Source organism: Rattus norvegicus, chromosome 14 (genome assembly GCF_036323735.1).
Source record: "Rattus norvegicus strain BN/NHsdMcwi chromosome 14, GRCr8, whole genome shotgun sequence".
Taxonomy (NCBI): domain Eukaryota; kingdom Metazoa; phylum Chordata; class Mammalia; order Rodentia; family Muridae; genus Rattus; species Rattus norvegicus.
The window spans coordinates 43,051,026-43,071,213 of record NC_086032.1 but is presented as its reverse complement, the minus strand read 5'-3'; the positions used below and the strand labels follow the sequence as shown (position 1 = coordinate 43,071,213).

General features: G+C 39.7%; 1 protein-coding gene across 5 annotated transcripts in view; it reads left to right on the top strand.

The window, feature by feature from the left end:
- Positions 1-20,188, top strand: part of Ube2k (ubiquitin-conjugating enzyme E2K) — a 66,145-nt gene that overhangs the window by 6,612 nt on the left and 39,345 nt on the right. The gene's annotated exons all lie outside the window — the stretch shown is intronic.

Here is a 20,188-nt window from a genome sequence, read left to right as displayed (position 1 = left end):
TAAATGATTTGAAATAGGAAGAATAATGGGAGTGTGTGAGTAGCTTATTTCAAAATACTGTTCACCCGTATCAGAGAGGCTCTCCTAGGGTAATGCCTCTGTGACTAGTGTTGTACTGTGAAACTTCATTATGATGTCCCTCATAGTTAACTTGAGTCTTACTTTTAAAAAGAGGCCTATTAAAACCAAGGGATTTCATCAGATACACATTGTTGTAGCTCATTATTGAGTTAGGTTTATTTTTCTGTCACAAAATATATCAGGAAATAGCATATTTAAAAAATAAAACTCTGACTGCCTGTAAGTCCTGCAAATTTTAAGCATATTAATGCTTACCAGATTTATTTATGTGAAATATTGAAAGTAATAATTTTACTCTGCTATAAAAGTGCTAAATCGACAAAAATGCCAGTTTTTCTATGATTGAACTTAACAATTCTGAAAGTAATTATTTTTTTCAAGGTTCACAGTTTTCCTATTATGCTTGCTTGGTACTCTGATAATGTCATTAATGATTTTTAAAATTCGTCATTTTAAGCATATGAGAAATTGTTAGAAATCTTGTAGCTCTCCAGCTTTATTGTGCCCCCAAGCTTGCAGACAATTATCCATCGTTCCAAGTAGACATGAAGAAAGTCACTTAAAATTGAAGTGACAATGTTAGCAGCGTTAGTGAGCATACTAAGAAATACGTAGGGATCTGTCTTACGTAGCATGAACTCTGACCTCTGTATTCATTTGCCAAAACTCTGAATGGAAGGATGACTTTGTATTTTTGTGAAACAATGCAGAAACAATATGAATGACAGTATTCACATTTTTAATGGTGATTTATTTAAACTTTTTCTTTAATAAGCAAACTTAGTTTGGGGTCGTTGTATATTCTTATGTTGTTAACAACCTACAACATGTATTCTATAATAAGGTTGTATGGGTCTTTAGACCTCTCATGCTTTCTTTTATCTAAAAGTGTCAAGTTACTGCCCTGAAAATTGATATACCCTCTTTGCTTTGTGTGGTCTGACTTTTCACCATGGCATTTGGTGTTTAAGTTGAAGATTATCGGCATTTGTATGACTCTAGTAGTACATATTATTACTATTCTACTATTTAACTGATGGGCTGAGTGGCCAGCTCCATTTACTGTTCTACTATTTAATTGATGGCTGAGGAGCCTGATGACCGAGTTCAGATTCAGACCCACATGCTAGAAGGTTTCTCTTTGACCTCTACACCCAAGTGTGCAAATCGGATAAAAGCTCCTCCTCTGGTTAAAAACATTGTCAATGGTTCTCAGGAAGGAAATAGGAAATATGAGTTCAAGAATGGTGCCTTAAAAACCTAGCAGGGAATTCAGTTCAAGGAAGTAAGTTGCAAAGAATATTTTGGAAAAGATCAGATAAAATTTAATATTGTAAAAAACCACAGCCAACAGTTAGCTTTATCCTCACCAGTATTTTATTTCATTTCCCTAGATAGGTTGTGTTGATTTCACCTGAGTGAAGAACCCATAGTGCAGTCTACATATTTCCCTTTTAAGTGCGTAAATATGAGCTTTTTTTTTTTTTTTTTCGGAGCTGGGGACCGAACCCAGGGCCTTGCGCTCGCTAGGCAAGCGCTCTACCGCTGAGCTAAATCCCCAACCCTAAATATGAGCTTTTGAGTAGTTGGTCAAGTCATTAATTCACCGTGTCATACAGGTTTAATTCATTTGGTAGTGTTTTGGTGGGTCTTACAACTTGATTTCCTTTTTGCCTGTTTTAAGTGCCTTTGTAAAGATAACTGACCTGTCAGAGCACACTTTGATCCCAGCACGGGAGAAGCAGAGGCAGGCAGATCTCTGAGTTCCATTTAGTGTGGCCAGGGATACATAGATCATGCCTCAAAAGCCAGAAATAGATGGGTGGTGGGTGCACCCCTTTAGGAGGAAGAGTCAGGGTTCCTCTGGTACACAGGGGGAGTTTCAGGATGACTGGGGTTGTTAACACAAACCCTGTCTGAAAGCGAAAGAGGTTTTTGTTTTTTTTTAAAGATTTATTTATTATATATAGGTACACTGTAGCTGTCTTCAGACACACCAGAAGAGGACACTAGATCTCATTACAGATGGTTGTGAACCACCATGTGGTTGTTGGACATTGAACTCAGGACCTCTGGAAGAACAGTCAGTGCTCTTAACCATTGAGCCATCTCTCTAGCCCGGCTAGGCATACTTTTAATTATTAAAATTGAGCCTACATTTTTATTACTTGTAATATTTTGTACTACTTGTTAAAGCATTTAAGCACAAGTTAATGTTAGTATAATCTCATTGCATGGCACTTATAAATATTTACTTGAACTTCAACATAAAGTATTTTTATATTTGAAGTTCAGTGATATAAATTAAATCAGTGTATATCATATGATTTATATTTATGCTCAGGATACCTATTATGATTTTACAATGATTTCTTATAGTTTTCTGAGAACTTGTAATATTCTCTAATAGAATTTTTTTCCAGTTATGTAAGCTTCTGTTTTGTGAGGATTACTTAGTGTGCTTATGGGGTTCTGAAGTGGATTAGATATAGCAGACTTACATACTGGTTTAAAAACAAACGTGTGTACAAGTGATTGTTGGATTGAATTTCTTTTTTTCTACTAAATTACTAAATTTTCTACTCTCCTTACTAAATTAAGTATTTCTTATTTACATTTCAATTGTAATTCCCTTTCTCAGTTTCCAGGTCAACATCCCCCTAACCCTTCCTCCTCCCCTTCTATATGGGTGTTCCCATCCCCATCCTCCTTCCATTACCGCCCTCCCCACAACAATCCCGTTCACTGGGGGTTCAGTCTTGGCAAGACTAAGGGCTTCCCCTTCCACTGGTGCCCTTACTAGGCTATTCATTGCTACCTATGCAGTTGGAGTCCAGGGTCAGTCCATGTATAGTCTTTGGGTAGTGGCTTAGTCCCTGGAAGCTGTGGTTGGTTGGCATTGTTGTTCATATGGGGTCTCAAGCCCCTTCAAGATCTTTCAGACCTTTCTCTGAGTCCTTCAACGGGGGTCCCGTTCTCAGTTCCTGGATTGCATTTCTACTTTACCTTTTTTTTCCCCTTTCTTTCTTTTTTTCGTAGCTGAGGACCGAACCCAGGGCCTTGCGATTTCTAGGCAAGCCCACTGAGCTAAATCCCCAACATCCCCCTCCCCCCTTTTTTTTTTGAGTCAGGGTCTCTCATATCCCTGGCTGTTCTGAAATTCACTATGTAGAGCAGGCTGGCCCAGAATTAAAAGAAATCTGCCTGATTCTCCCCCCAAGTGCCAGAACTAAACACATGCTCCACTACCACAGGTTTTAACTTTACTCTGAAGAGGACTTTGTGAGGTTGGACATGTGTTCAGGCTTGAAAGCTTGTTTAGCTTGTGGGCTCTAGATTCTATCCTCAGCACTGCAAAAGAGAGGCTTTGATCTCTGGCAAATATTTCCTTTGTAAAGTATGTTTTTATTTTCTGTGAACATATTGAGCATCCTGCTCTCAACTCCTCAAAGATTTAACATTACTAGAATGGTAGAGTAGTAAATAAAGGGTAGATAACAAGGCAGCAATGCTAGGTCAGGACTGAGTACAGTGCAGGCAGTCTTAGAAATAGTGAAAATTTATTTATTTTTTTTTCTTTTTTAGGAGTCCAAAGCTACCATAATTAATTCCTTACCTGTAAGACTGAAATTTGAGACCCAAGGAGTTTGGTTGTTGGTCTTTGACTCAGAGCTAGTTAATGGTGAACTTAAACATTTTGTCAATTTCAAACACAATATGTAAACATTCCACAAGAATATTCTTTTTATAATAATACTATAAAGGCCCAATATTAAAAACAGTGTGAAGAGTAACATATTAATATTAGGTACTTACTACCTCTTTATGTAAGAATTTAAACTTGCCAGGAAGCATAGATTCTTGATTCTTGAAATGTGACATAGTAAGTTTAGTAATTAAGAATGTAGGCTTTATAATTAGATTTTAAATCCTGGCTTCTCTGAGGTTTTTAACATCGATTCTAGCTGCATTTTTTTATTTTGTGAGCCAGGGTCTCACATAGGAGGAGACATACACAGTGATGACAGACAGACTCAGGTGTTGGTCTCCGCCATTCCATCTTGTTTGAAACAGGATGTCTTTTTTGTTCTCATTGTATTGGAAGCTAGTTGGCTCAGAAGTTTCTGGGGGATTTTCCTGTCTCTGCTTTTCATCTCACCATAGGGACTCGAGGGTTACTGCATTTTACATGGGCTTTGGAGATTTGAACTCAGGTGCTAATGTTTGTGTTCTACTCAGAGCTTATTTCCTTAGCTCCTTCATGACTGCATATGTTGAGTTTACCTATTCTTTTAAGTTAAGAGCTTTGTGGTCATGTGGGAACATCTAGGGCAGATGGCCAAACAGAATAATGCGCAGGGATATACAGGCCTCAAGGTGTTAATCTTTTTTTAAATTTTTATTTATTTGTTTTTTGGCTTTTCTCTGTGTAGCTCTGGCTAACCTGGTGCTCACTCTGTAGATGAGAGATTTGCCTGCAGAGGCCTCCAATGTCTGGGATTAAAGGCAGCTTCCTCTGTTGCCTGGCAGTGTTGAGCTCTTTTAGGAGAGTTTTTAGTTTCAGAAAAACTGTGTGAAAATGGTCTCCATTCCCTCCCCTCCTTCTTGCCTGCCTTTTGTTTTGTTTTTGGAGATAACTTCTGACTAAGACTTCTTTATATACATTTGATAGTTACTACTATGTGGATTTACTCTTTAAAAACTATGGTAAAATGCACATAGCAAAGTTTATCATCTGGAGCATGTAGAAAGCTCTGAGTTTGATCCAGTACTACCCTCCAGCCCTGATAAAGCACTAAATAAAAGCTTGCTGGCTTAATCACTTTTATCTGTATTCTTAAGTGGTGTTACATTGTTGTACAACCATTTCTACTATTTTCTCCAGAACTTTTCTTCTGTAAAACTGAAGAAAAATCTGTGCTCAGTAATATTCTACCATCTCTTACCCCATCCCAGACAGTCACCGTTTTCTGTTTTGCGTTTGACTACTTTTTTTTTTTTGGTTCTTTTTTTCGGAGCTGGGGACCGAACTCAGGGCCTTGCGCTTCCTAGGCAAGTGCTCTACCACTGAGCTAAATCCCCAACCCCGACTACTTTTACTATATGTAACTGGTGCTATTGTAACTGACTTTATTTCACTTAGCTGTATCCCATCTTTGCATTATAGATCTCGGGCTGAGGAGGTGGCTCAGTGGCTACAGTGCTGGCTGCTCAAGTGTGGGGAGTTGAGTTCTGATCTCAAGCACTCATGTAAAAGCCAGGTACAGTGGAATGCCTCTGTAACCCCAGCACTGGGGACAGAGGTATAGACAGGTAGAATACCTAGGGCTTGCCGATTAGCTAGTCCAGTTGAAATTGCAAGCTCCAGGTTCACCGAGAGACCCTGGCTCAAAAAACAAGGTGGAGTGGGGAGCTGGCAGGAAGGCTCAGCAGAAAAGGCACTTACTACCAATCCTGACCACTAATGCCCAGGATCCACATATTAGGAAGAGAACTCACTCCTGCAAATTGTTTTCTGATCCCTACACGCTTGTGCCATGTCATATATGCATCCGTCCTCTAGCAAATAAGTAAATAAGTAAATGGATAAGTGGAACTCTGTAGAGGAATACACCTGATATTGACTGCTAGTTGCATTTACATTTCTGCTGTTAAGACTAGGTACAGCTTTTGCAGAGGACTCAGGATTGGTTCTAGTGCTCACTTTGAGCTCGTCCTAACCACCTGTAACTGCAGCTCTAGGGTATTCACTATCCTCTTCTGGCCACACTGGTCTCCTCACTCGAGTGGGCTACTTGGACACACACCTGTATATGTGAGTAACAATTTGAAAAAAGGCCAGGTATGGTGGGGGATGCCTTTACTTCAGCTTTTGAGAGACAGCTTTGCAGATTTCTGTCAGTTCAAGTCTAGCCTGGTCTACAGAGCAAGTTCCAGGCCAGCTGGGTTCTTGTCTCAAAAATAAATACTTGAAATATAAAAATAGACTGTCATTTCCCTTTAATTTCTCTGCTTCCTACTTCATAGTCATAACATTTATACTGTTCTAGCCTCTTTCCTGTCTTATTTATTGTCAAGGCTCAGATTTATACTTTTATTCCTGTATAAACTTAAGACCAAGACCTTGTATTTGGAAGGTTGAGTAGTACTGAACTGCTTGCCCTTTAGTTGAGCTGTAAGACCCGGACCACGCCCTTACGCCCATTCTTTGTTAGTGTGTTCCAATGCCAAGGCAGTGAAAACAGATTGTGATTGGGGGACAACTTGTGTGAGTCAGTTCTCTATTTTCACCATGTGGCTTACCCTGAGTAGCCCTTTCCCTTATTTAAAAATGAATTTAGTCTTGGGAGGTGAGGGTTGATGATCAAGGGACAGTTTGCAGGAGTTGGCTCTCTGTTCCCACAGGATTGAGTTCGTTCAGATTGCTAGACATTGCTTTACCTACAGATTCATCTTACTGCTCTCAACCCTTTCTTTCCTTTTGTTTGTTTTTGTGGAGACATAGCTCTGGCTGGTCTGGAAATCTATGTAGACCAGGCAGGCTTCGAAGTCATAGAGATCCCCCGTCTCTCCCTCCTGAGAGCTGGGATTAAAGATCTGTGCCACCTCAATCCTTCCAGTCCTTTCCTTTTTTACCTCTTTAGTCCAAATTTGGGAGCACATGCATATTATCTCAGCACCCAAGAAGTTGGGATAAGCAAGAAAAAAATCGTCAGAACTAGGAGATTAAGATCTGCTAGGACAGGGAAATGAAATTCTATTTTGAATAAAAGAAATGAAACACCCTAAAATATTATCTTTTTTTTTTTTTTAAACATAGGGTCTCAAGTAGACTATAATGACTTTGAACTTAATGAATAGCCAAGGCTGGTATTGAATTTCAAAATATCTAGCCTCTATTTTTGAAGCATGTGTGTCACCATGTATGGCTAAAATGCCAGTTAAGTTTTTCTTGAACCCTTAGTTTCCCCTGTTCTGTAGTGTTATTGTCATACTTCATTAGTGTACTCTATATTATTAATTGTACTTATGTCTGTCTGTTTTTGATAGACTTCTAGAAAACTCCTTAAACATTCTTAGAATTTTTTCTTAAGCATCTTGCAGGGTTCGTGGAATGTAATAGCTTAATGGAATGAAATAGCTTAATATTTTTAAAGTGTTACCACTTTAAATCTTTGATAGGTACAGTTTGCTTTTGTGCCCCCCCAATCCCTTTATGGCTGAGGCAGAGTGACCTTGAACTTTTGGTCTTCCCTCCTTTGTTTCAAGTGTTCTACTGTTGTACAGAGTTGTACAGAGTACAGTTATACAATACCACATTCTGTTTATGGGGTACAGATAGGTACCTGTAGGATTTTGTCATACTAGGCAAGTGTTCCATCAACTGAACTACATTCCAACCCTACTGGGTTTTTTTGTAAAGTATATTTTTTTTGTTTTTGTGTTTTGGCTTTTTGAGACAGGGTTTCTCTTTGTAGCCCTGACTGTCCTGGACTGCACTATATAGAGCAAGGTAGCCTCAATCTCAGATCTGCTTGCCTCTGCCTCCTGAGTGCCGAGTGGGGTATATCACCTAAAGTAGACCTTTCAAGGAAAATATATGTGTGCATGCATGTGTATGCCTGAACAGGCCAGAAGATCATAGCAGGTCCTCTGGAGCTGGAGTTAAGGATTTGTGAACCACCATGTGGTTGCTGAGAATAGAACCTAGGACCTTTGCAAAAATGATCAGTGCTGTTAACCACTGAGCCATCTTTAGTCCCTAGGACTAAAAAGAGTAGAACAGTTTCTACATCTGTTAATTATTTAGTTATTTCCAGTTTATTACTGATGTAATAAACTGATGTACTGATGTACATGGGCAAGAATTTTGAGTGTATACGTGAGTGGTATATACTGATTTCTTGTTTAGGTTTTGGATGCAGTTTGTTTTTATAAATAGCTGTCTTATAAATAAAATTTTACTTATTCCTTTTTTCTTTCAAAATGGGAAAGTGCTTAAAAATTAGCCTTAGCCTCTTGAATGCTGGAATTACAGGTTTATGCCATGTCTGGTTTCTAAATTAACCTAAGTGCTCCCCTAAGACATCTGCTTCTATGCAAACCAAGTGCCTTTATGTATTCTTGACTTGTTATTTCATACTCAGTTACATCCACAGACTTAGGTGGTTATATATGTCAGACTGTCAGACCTCCTCCCCATGCAGGATACTGTGTAGCCCTGACTGGCCTAGAACTCACTGTGTAGGACAGGTCTGAACTGAAGTGTTGGATCAAAGGTGTGCACCACCAAGTTCAGCTGTCAGGCCCTTTTTTCCCCCCTTAATGTCTGTGGATTTGATCATACTTTTTGTCCTAAGATGTTTACTTTGTGAGTTACTGCATTATCCTTTGTGTGCCTTCTTATGAACTGGGGATGTGGCAGGTGTGATGGTGTTAAGACTTTAGTACCAGTACTCTAGAGGCAGAAGCAGGCAACGGACTGCTGAGTAGATCCCTGGTTTACAGAAAGAGTTCCAGGACAGCCAGGGTTACACAGAGAAATCCTGTCTTGAAAGCAAAACAGGCACCCCTGCCCCCCAAAACTGGAAGTATATTCTTGAGGGTGGAGACCCAATTTCTTGGTAGTTCTTTCTCCATTGTGGGTAAGTAGGAGGCACTTGTTTTCCTGAAAAAATTTAAGAATTTTGGGGAGCTTATCCCAGCCATTATGAAAATAATTCATTTTGCTCTGCCTCTGAGACTAGTAAAAGTATACATTGTTGAAGATGATCTCCAGGTCAGGTTGCACATCTGTAGGATACTAATTTAGTTGGGTCCTGTATTTAGAAAACTAAATACCCACATCAAAAACTAGGAAGCAAGATAGTCAAAAGGGAATTATTTTGGCTTTATTTTGTTGTTTTTACCTTTGAAGATCTCAAGGGGCACCTAAATAGTATGGATGACATCATCTGTGTCCCTGTGGGGTTCTTTTGTTTGTTTAATCTTCATATTTTTTTCATTTATTCAGCTGCTTAGGTGGTTAATAAATTAGACGTAGTCACTGCTTTACTGAGTAAACTTGACCTGCCAAACAGCTAATTTTTAGAGAGAGAGAGAGAGAGAGAGAGAGAGAGAGTGAGTGTGCATGTGTGTGTGCGTGTGTGTGTGTCAGTGCGTGTCATAAGGGTAAGCTGTAAGGTTGAGTAATTTAATTTACCCTCAGGGAAAGAGTTCCTCCAGAGTAAACCATATACTTTAAGGGTGAATTTGAATAAACTTAGTTATATGTAGAGAAGATCACCTGTGTATGTATAGAAAGCTGATAATCTTAACTAAAGATGGAAAAATTATTTCTGTTTCCCCTTTTCTCTTCAGAATCCTCTTTTGGGATGGGGTCTATTGAATCCCTGACTGGTCTGGAACTTGTTATGTATACAGAGAACTCCCTGCCTCTACGTCCAGTGCTGAGGTTAAAGTGTCAGCTCACCTTGCCCAGCTTAATTATGTTTCTTAAAATCAGTTTTTGTAAATATAAAAATTACAGGGTTGCTTTATATAGACAGTAGTAGAGTCTATCTGAAATTCACCCCCAGAGGTACTTCTATCTCTCATCCATCTTGTGTTTTAGTACAAGGTCTTATATCTCAGGCCAGCCTTGACTTCACTGTGTAGCTGAGGGTGGCTTTGAATTTCTCCATCCACTTTCCAAGTGCTGTGCACCACTGTGCCTTTTTTTTTTTTTTTTAAATTTAAAGACGGTTTCTGTATATAGCAGTGGCTCTCCTGGAAGTCAGAGATCAACCTGCCTCTTGTCTCTTTAGTTCTGAGATAGAGGTGTGTATCACTACATCTGTCCTGTTTTTCTTTTTCAATGTTTTGATACATTAGTAGTAGTAGACATTGGTAGTCTCACTACGTGACCCTTGGACTTGAAACTGTTAAGGTCAGTACTCAAAGAGTGGGTTCTGTTTAAAAGACTAAAACATTATAGCAAGAACTTGGAAAGGGTGCAGGATCCAGATGACAAAGGGTTTTAAAAGAGAAATTGGGTTTTAAGTGACTGTGGAAACCATTGGAGGGTTTAAAAGAAAACCTCTTTTGGTTTTCCTCTTTTGGTTCTGACACCCCTACTTTATTTTATTACTATTTCATAGCTATAATTTTGCTATTATGAATTGTAAAGTAAGTATCTAATATTCAACCCCTTCCCAGGATAGTAATCTGTAGTGTAGACAAGTAGGGGAAGTTTGAAGGAGGTGTTCAGGTGGCGTTAGTGTAATAGATTACAAATGTTTAAGTTTGGAGATAGGATCCAGCTCTGTCTGTGGTCTCAAACTGCTTGCTCCAAATTGGCCTTAGGCTGGACCTTTCTATCTCAGTCTCCCTAGTGCTGGGATTACAGAAAGTGCCATGTTCAGCTGATGACTACTTCTCATGTTCAATTTATAGTCCTTAAGGATGGACTTTTTGTTTTTAAATTCTCAAAATGGTTGTCCAGACAACATGTCTGAGCTGTAGCAGGGAAGGACATGGGATAGCTGAGCTCGCTTCCTTTAATCAGCTTTCTCAGAATCCTTTTCAGTAACTTCTGATTCTACTTTTTAAAATTATATTACTAAATTAAGGAAGATTAAGAAATGTAATTTAGGGACTGATGAGATGTTTCATCATGCAAAGAAAGGTTCTTGCTGCCAAGCCTAATGACCTGTGTTTGATCCCTGGAACTCACACTGTGGAAGGGAACACCTACTACAAATTGTCTTCTTGTCTCCACATGCCCACCACTCCATGCACAGATGAGTGTGTTCAAAAATGTATTTTGACAAAACACATTGCTTCTCATTTAAAACCATTGTTTCCATTGGTGAAAAAGAAAAGAGGAAATTGTTTCTTGAATCAGTTCTTTTTGTGTAGGTTAGGTTGGCCTTGAATTTTAGAACTTTTTGCCTATCTCAGGTATTGACACCATAGGTTTATGGTGTCAGTTGAGAAAGGAAATTTGTTAGCTTGCTATGGGAAAAGGGTAGGGAAAGAACCCCAGATAGATCATTTGGGAAACTGTCTAGGTTACTTGGAGAAGAGCTGATAGTAAGATGGGTTAGAATTGAGTGGGGAGCTGAAGAGTAGTGGCAGTCTTGGGATATGTTGAAAAGCTAGAAACAACATAGTTAATGGATTAGAAAACACCTATGTCTTTTTCTAGTAATTACTGGTGATGCTTGTTTCTGAGATGGGAGAATGGAGAAGAGGAAGAATTTTGCTGTGTCTTTTTTAGGTTTATGTTGATATTGATGGAAATAGCAAGCAAGCAGTTGAGTGTTGAATTATGAGTTTGGAGGTGAGATCTGGAGAGAGATTTGACAAGCAGGTGATATAGGTAAAGCCTCAACTGGGTAATTTAGGGGGAAATTGCCTAAAGTAAAGATTTTAAGATGAAGTCCTGGGCTGGAGAGATGGCTCAGCGGTTAAGAGCACCCGACTGCTCTTCCAGAGGTCATGAGTTCAATTCCCAGCATCCACATGGTGGCTCACAACCATTTGTAAGGAGATCCGATGCCCTCCTCTGGTGTATCTGAAGACAGCTACGGTGTACTTATATATAATAAATAAATAAATCTTTAAAAAAAAAAAGATGAAGTCCTGGTTTTGTTTCAGCCCTTTGCACATACTGAAATTGAAATAGGAAAACAGATGACAGAGTGAACTAATACTTAAAGCCAAGAAAAGAATGTTAGGCTGGCAGCTGAAAGGAAAAGGATCATTGACTTTTCAACTTGATGACCATTGGTGTCCCTTGCTAAGGTTTTTATGGGAATGGTGAAAATAGCAGTCCGATTGGAGTGGGTTACTGAAAGATGGACTGACAAAGTGGCGTGAGGAGTTTTGCTTAGCAGGAGAGTGGAGAGGCTGGGGAAGTCACCCTCCAGGGACCTTTGAAAAGAACTCTGGCAGATGACAGAGGCAATTGTATGTTGGTGGGTAGGAGAATCTGATTATGCTAGAGAGTAAAATCTTTTTTTCAACAAGATTGCTTAGGGAAGTTGCAAAGTCCTTGAAAAAGAACAGGGGTAGGGTGGTGTTCATAACAGAGTGGGAAGATTGATCTTTAATAGAAACAGACACATAGGACAATGTTAAGTTCCTGTTGGGATTTGTGGTCTGCACTTTATAGACCAATTAACAATAGTTGTATTTTCTCAAGTAGTGGTGGCTTGGTAGCTTGGGGCAAGAGGACGAGTTTTTTTTTTTAACTTAATTGGAAGATGAGTTTAACTATCTTGCGGGGGGGGGGGTCTATCAGAGAGTATTATGAAAAAGAAAACATCGGGGCACAGGGGAAGAAAAAGGAAAAGAAAGCATCATAGTTGTGAAGCGTATTTTGTAAGAGTGTTAATAAAATAAGAAGTGTTGCTGGAATCTGAAGCAAGGAGAGCTGAGGCTGTTGGAAGTGATCATGTAAGATGGGGCCAGCCGGTTTGTTTGCTTGCTGAAGGAAGTGAACTGAATTCAAGCCAGATGGGAATCTGGGAACATTGTTTGGGGAAAGGGATAATTTTTGTCGACAGATTAAGGAAGATTATCATAAGAATGAGGCTTGTATTTTGTTAATATTTGTTAGGAACACAGTTCTATCTCCTTGTTTTTTGTGAGAATTTAAAAAAATGTGCAAATACCATGCTTGAGACATGACTCAGTGGTTAGGAGCATTTGTTAGTCTTGCAGAGGACCTGGGTTTGATTCCTAGCACCTATGTGGTGTTTCACAACCATCCATAAGTCTAGTTTCAAGGGATCTGATGTCCACCTATGATCACTGCAGGCCCAAGGTGTGCGCATAGTGCACATGCATCTGTGTAAGCAGAACACTCATATACATAAAATTGATTTTAAAAAGCTTATGTACAAAAAGTTGATAAAAGCAAGGTATATACAGTTTTTCATCTATTAGAGCAGCAGTTCTCAACTTTCCTAAAGCTGTAACTTTTAATACAATTCCTCATGTTACGGTGACTCCAGCCATAAAACTGTTTCATAGCTATTTCATAACTAATCTTGTACTGTTGTGAATTGTTATGTAAATATTGATATACAAGTTATCTGATATGCAGCCCCTGTCAAAGTGACCCTAACCCCAACTGGTTGACCCACAAGTTGAGTCCTGCTTTATACTAGGTTATTCTTATGCCAGTATCACTCTTATTTATTAGTTTGGTGATTTTCTCAATTGTAATTCAAATTTATTGAGCTAGAATTGTAGCATGATGAAAATTGCATCAGGTATGTTGGTATATAGGTCAAATCTTGTTTACTGGGATACAGAAGCATGAGGATCCCAAGTTAAAGACTAACTCTCTCACAATGGTTCTGGGGGAGTAGCTCATTTTGTCCAATCACATGTTATTACACCTTCAATTTCTAGGATGTGGGGAGGGCTTTCTTTCTATCATCAACCAGGATAGTTTCTCTAGTACTAACAAATGGCCCCCTTCCCTTTTTTATTACTCATGGTCAGTCTGTACTGTCATAATCAAACTACACTATATTGGGGACTCTATTTCTTAGAAGTCTGAGAACAAGATGCCAGAACAGTCAGGGCCCCTTTGACCTGTAGATATGTCGTCATTTGGAGAAGTGGGGAGGAAGCTCTTGGTTTCTCTTATAAAGGTAATCTAATCCCTAGTAGTGCCAAAAGCAAAAATTGAATTGTGTGCTGATTGTTCTATACTTGCCTTTTTTTTTTCTTTTTTTAAGTTAACAGTTTACCTTTAAGGATTGTCTTAGTGTTTTATTGGTATGAAGAGACACTAGGATCACAGCAACATTTATAAAGGAAAGCCTTTAACTGGGACTGGCTAACAGTTCAGAGGTTTAGTTTAGTTCTTTATCATCAGAGTGGCATGCAACTAGACATGACTCTGGGGTGAGCTGAGAGTTGTATATCAGGATTGTCAGACAGCAGGAAGAGAGTGACACTGGGCTTGGCTTCAGCCTTTGAAACCCCAAAGCCCACCTATAGAGACGAATTTCCTCCAACAAGGCCTCTCCTACTCCAACAAGGCTATACCTTCTAATCCCTGTCAAGTATTGCCACTTCCTAATGACCAAATATATGAGCCTGTGGGGATCATTTCTATTCACATAACTACAGGGATATTGTAAATTAGTGGACACAGCTAATTTAAGAAATAGCTATGGGACTGGAGAGACAGCAAAGTGGTTAAGAGTACTTGTTGCTCTTGTTGAAGACCTAAGTGTAGCCCTGGCATCTACATGGTTGCTCACAAACATTAGTAACTCTGGTTGCTGGGGATCCAAAGCCCTCATCTGACCTCTTTGGGCATGAGGCATGCATAAGGCGCATAGATAGATATACATGTCGACAAAATACTCATATACATAAAACTTTAAAAAATTGCTATATAAGGTGTCATTCTCCTATTGGATTATCATATTCAAGTTTTCAACTTTTCTACTTATGACCTCTTATCACCCAAGGGCAAACTGTGATACAATATTTCTCTTGAATGGGTCTTGTCTAGGGCAGAATACTGTGGGTTTATTTCAATAGCCTACTTTTCTCTTCCCCTGCTGGAGTTCCTTCTCTTACATCATTTTGAGGACCAGTTTCAGAAAATTGGGGAACTTCCAAGGAATTCTTAATTGCTCCTCTTTGTGCTTGCCTCCAGTCATGCATCCATCTCTCTAGAGTTGAACATTGGTCTGAGTTTCTACATCGTGAGAGTCTGCTCTGTGACGCTCTGTGATCCCACTTGACTGCCCCTCCAGCAGTTTGTTCTTTGACTTCAGTTTGCTCACCAGCTGTGGTTGCTTTTTCTCCTCCTGCACCTCCACCTCTTCGAGGTGCTGTTGAGTGAACAGAGGGTTTTTTGTACATATTATATAGATCCTACACCCTCATTCCTCTGTTTATGTCTTCTCGTATGAGTGATGACTTTCAAACCTTTTATATAAAACAGAAGCGAGAAGATTCAATGTGCGTGCATGCAAATGAAACCCAGAGAAGAATTTTAGGTATCATTCTTCAGGCTTTTATTTCATTTTACTTTTTGAGATAAAGTCTGTCATTAGCTAGGAATTTAGCAAGTGGCCTAGGCTGGCCTGTGAACTTTAGGGATCTACTGATATCTGCCTCCCCAGTGCTGCGATTGTGAATGAGTGTAGGAGTCTTTGCCTGCATGTCATGTAAGGGTGTACACCCAATCCTCTGGAACTGGAGTTACAGATGGTTGTGATAGGAACTCAACCTGGGGTCCCTCCCTTGCAAGAGTGGTGTCTTAAACCTCTGAGCCATCTTGCTGGCCCCTCCTCCTTTTTTGTTTTTATTTTTGAGACAGGGTCTCATTATGTAGCCCTGTTTGGCCTTGAAATCATAGAGTTCTGCCTGTGTCTGCCTCCCACATGCTGGGATTAAAGGTCTATTCTACCCCTATCCTATACTACTTTAGTCTTTTTAATAGCTTTTACATTTTTTTTTTCTTTTTCTTTTTTTTCGGAGCTGGGGACCGAACCCAGGGCCTTGTGCTTTCTAGGCAAGTGCTCTACCACTGAGCTAAATCCCCAACCCCTTAAATTTATTTTTTAAAAATTGTATGTGTGTAGGTGTTTTACCTGCATGTGTGCCTGTATACCATGTGGGTGCCTGCTGTACATAGATGCCAGAGAGGGCCTTGGGACTAGAGTTACAGACAGATAGGAGCTGCCTTGTGGGTGGTAGGAGTTGAACCCAGGTCCTGTAGAGGAGGTGGTTACTCCAGATCTTACCATATTACTTTTAATACTTTTAATTACTTTTAGTTACTTTTAATCTTTGCGAGCCTATTGGTATTGCTTTGAGATAGGGTCTTAAGATTATCTTCTTCAACTTCCTTATGTGCTAAGATTGTAGGGATGTGCCACTATGCCAAGACTTTTATTGAAATCCTGTTTAAAATAATTAAGTACATCGAAGATTCTACTATTTGTTGAAAATACCATGTTTTATCAGTCATATTGTTCTTTATTAAAGATAATGACTATGTTACTGTGGCTCTGATTTTACTGCTGGTGTGTGTCTTTATTACTATGCTGTCTATGTGAGTTTTGTGGCTATGCATTTACTATTTTTCTTTTTTGTTTCTTTGAGACAGTGTCTATGTACCCCCTGTTTGGTTAGAAACTTTATGTAGACCAGATTGGCCTTGAACGAAGAGATCACCTGCCTCTCAGTTACTGATGACTAAAAGTGTGCACCATCATTCTCAGGTGGTTTTTGTTTTTAAATATTGCATTGGTTATTTTTGTTTTTTTAGATATAATTAACATTGCCTATCAGCTTATTGGGGGAGTTAATTGGCATTTGCATTGAATCTATGGATTAAATTGGGAGAAATTGTGTTTTGACACATTTGAGCCCTGCTCTCCTTGAACATAGAACATCTGTACATTTATGCAGATCTTTGTTGATCAGCTAGAACTTCTGCTTATTTGTGTGTGTGTATTTGTGTGTGTGTGTGTGTGTGTGTGTGTGTGTGTGTGTGTACACTCCAGTGTGCCCTTGTGCATGTTTGAGTATGGATTTGGAGACTAGAGGCCAATCTCTGTTGTTTTCAGGAACAGTCTGTCTACTCTGTATTTTTAAGTCTGGGTTTCTCTCTGGGATCTGAGGATCACTTATAAGGCCAATCTGCCTGGGACGGTCCACTTCTATAGTGCTGAGCTTACAAGTGTTTTTGTGTTTGGAATTACAGGTGAGCCATCTGCCCCCACACCCCCAGCATTCATGTGGGTTTCTGGAAATCTGAATTTAGATTCTCAGGATTATGTGAAAAAACTGCAGTGTGAGATGACTTAGAGATGTTTGGAAGTTCAAGAGAAAGACACACGAATTCAGAGTAATAGAATGTGGCTTGGTGATACAGCCCTTTAATCTCAGTCTCTATGACAATCTTCCGTTATCTAGCTCCTATGTACTTCTTACTCCCTCATTTTTTTTTTAAGATTTATGATTTATTTTATGTATGTGAGTACACTGTAACTATCTTCAGACACACCAGTCTAAAGAGGTCCCATTCATTATAGGTGGTTGTGAGCCACCATGTGGTTACTGGGATTTGAACTCAGGACCTCTGGAAGAGCAGTCAGTGCTCTTAATGGCTGAGCCATCTCTGCAGCCCTTACTCCCTCATTCTTACTCTTTTATGTTGTACATACTTTTTTTTTTCTTTCTTTTTTTTTTTTTTCTTTCTTCCCAGAGCTGGGGACCGAACTCAGGGCCTTGTGCTTTCTAGGCAAGCGCTCTACCACTGAGCTAAATCCCCAACCCCTTATTATTTTTTGAGACAGGGTCTCTGTAATCCTGGCTGCCCTGGACCTGGGATATAGGTCACAACAATCTCCTGAGTATGGGAATTAAAAAAATTTATAGGGGGGGTTGGGGATTTAGCTCAGTGGTAGAGCGCTTGCCTAGGATGGTAGAGCGCTTGCCTAGGAAGCGCAAGGCCCTGGGTTCGGTCCCCAGCTCCGAAAAAAAAAGAACCAAAAAAAAAAAAAAAAAAAAACAAAATTTATAGGGGCTGGGGATTTAGCTCAGTGGTAGAGCGCTTACCTAGGAAGCGCAAGGCCCTGGGTTCGGTCCCCAGCTCCGAAAAAAAGAACCAAAAAAAAAAAAAATTTATAGTTCGTTCTTTAAAAAGTAGCTTTCTCAAGGAAGTCTCTTTTTAGATTTTTTTCCTCTATTAACTATTCTGATGCTTGCTTTCTTTTATGTATATGAGTACACTGTCACTGTTCAGACACACCAGAAGAATGCATTACTTCCCATTTCAGATGGTTGTGAAGCCACCATGTGGTTGGTGGGAATTGAACTCAGGACCTCTGGAAGAGCAGTGAGTGCTATTAACCACTGAGCCATCTCTCCTTGTTTCTTTCTTTTTGTTTTGTTTTGCTTTTGTTTTGAGACAGTTTCTCTGTGTAGTCCTGGATCACTCCAAAGACTAGGCTTGGCTGGAACTCAGATTCACCTGCCTTTGCCGCCTGAGTATTGGGATTAAAGATACTGGTTCTTGTGTTCTTGTTTGTTTGTTTGTTTGTTTGTTTGTTTGTGACAGGTTTCTTTGTATGGTCCTTGCTGTCCTGGAATTTACTCTGTAGACCAGGTTGGCTAAGAACTTGCAGAAATTGCCTGCCTCTAGTTCTTGAGTGCTGGGATTGAAGGTGTGCATCACCGCTGCCTGCCTATTCTCATGGTTTCTTACACAGTTATATATTTAGTGGTATATTTCGTTCTGTGTCTAGCAGTACTGGTAATAATGCCTTGGAAGTAATTTTTAGTAAATATTCACAATATCATTTAGCTTAGGGGGCTTGCCTAGCATGCAGGAAGATGAGGGTTTAATCTAAAGCACCACATAAATTGGTTGTGGCAAAGGCCTCTAATCCCAGCACTCTGGTGGGAGGGTGGTTAGGGATTGGAGAGGAGGATTAAAAATTCAGAATCATTCTTGACTGCATATCTACTTTGAACCTAGCCTTAGGACACATAAAAGAAAATTTGTAATTTCATTTTGCACTTTAGTTTTTGAATTATGACTGAAATGAAGGTTAATAATTTTAACCTCACACATTGTTACTGTACCTGGGGAGGCTATTCTTTTCTGGTTCTCTAGCTAGAATAGCATTGTCTGTCCAATATAATACACTAGCCATTAGCCGCATTTGACTTTCTCTGTCATGTTTTCAAAGTATGTCTTTGACTTTGGCTGTGTCTCACGTGCTGTGGCTCACAGGCTGTCAGAGAGCAGTACCTTCCAAGAGGTATTTCCTGAATTCCTCTGTCATGTGGGTCCCTAGATCCTTGCCATTCACTTTTGTCTGTTGAGTAGCACTGATTTACAGTTTACCCTTTTTGTTTGTTTTGAGATCTCACTGTGGAGCTGGCTGGCCTGAATATGCTTTGTATACTGACCAGGCTGCCTTTGCCTCTGTAGTGCTAGGATTAAAGGTTTTGTGACCCATACCAGGGTTACGATTTGTTCTTAATAATGACTGTAAATGTTTGCTTGTTTGCTTGCTCTCACTTTCCTATTCTGTCTCATCTCTTAGTTTTCACATCAACTGTTCTTGGGGAACATTAAATGCCCCATGTTCCAGATTTTTTTTTTTTTTTTTTTAAATCTGTTGAGGGGGTGTTGGGGATTTAGCTCAGTGGTAGAGCGCTTGCCTAGCAAATGCAAGGCCCTGGGTTTGGTCCCCAGCTCCGAAAAAAAAAGAAAAAAAAAATCTGTTGAGGGGACTGACAGTGTAACTCTGGTAGAACTCCTACTTATCATGCTCAAGATGCTTGGGCTTGGTCTTCAACCCCCCCCCCCCCCATTCCCCAATGTTCAGATAAAAATCTTGGCTTATTGAGTCATTGGATAATAGGTTAATGTATATTAAGCATTGGGAAAATAATGGCGAATGAAAAATAAAGGACCTTGTCTGCTAGCTATAAGGTGTGGTTGAAGGGAGGGTCTGGACCGAACATGGCCATGAAAGGAGGTGGGTAGGGAATGAGAAAGAGGAAAAGGATGGTGGTGTGGGGGATGAAGACAGGCAATCAGAAAAAGATCAGGAGATCCAGGTATGGAGGCAAAATGGCTGAGTTATATAGGTAGGTAGAAGCTCAGCGCCTTGGAGGGAGAGACTTAGGGTAGGAGGTCACATGAGAAGTGCTGGGTGCTAGGAAGAGCCACAAGTGCTGGGTAAGACTTAACCCGAGATTTCTTTGAGACTTATCAAATGTAGCTGCTAAGCTTTAACAATTTTTTAAAAATGTATTTAATGTACAGGAGTGCACTAACTGTCTTCAGACACCAGAAGAGGGCATCAGATTCCATTACAGATGACTGTGGTACACCATGTGGTTGCTGGGAATTGAACTCAGTCAGGATGTCTGGAAAAGCAATCAGTGCTTTTAACCTCTGAGCTATCTTTCCAGCCCTAAAAATCTTTATTTCAAACAAGCCATGGCGAATAGAATTTTTCTCTTCCATCAATTTGCTGGTCTACTTTCTCTTCCTCTTAGACAAGTTCTCATTATATAGTGGAGGCTGGCATAGAATTCACTGTCAGACCCAATCTGG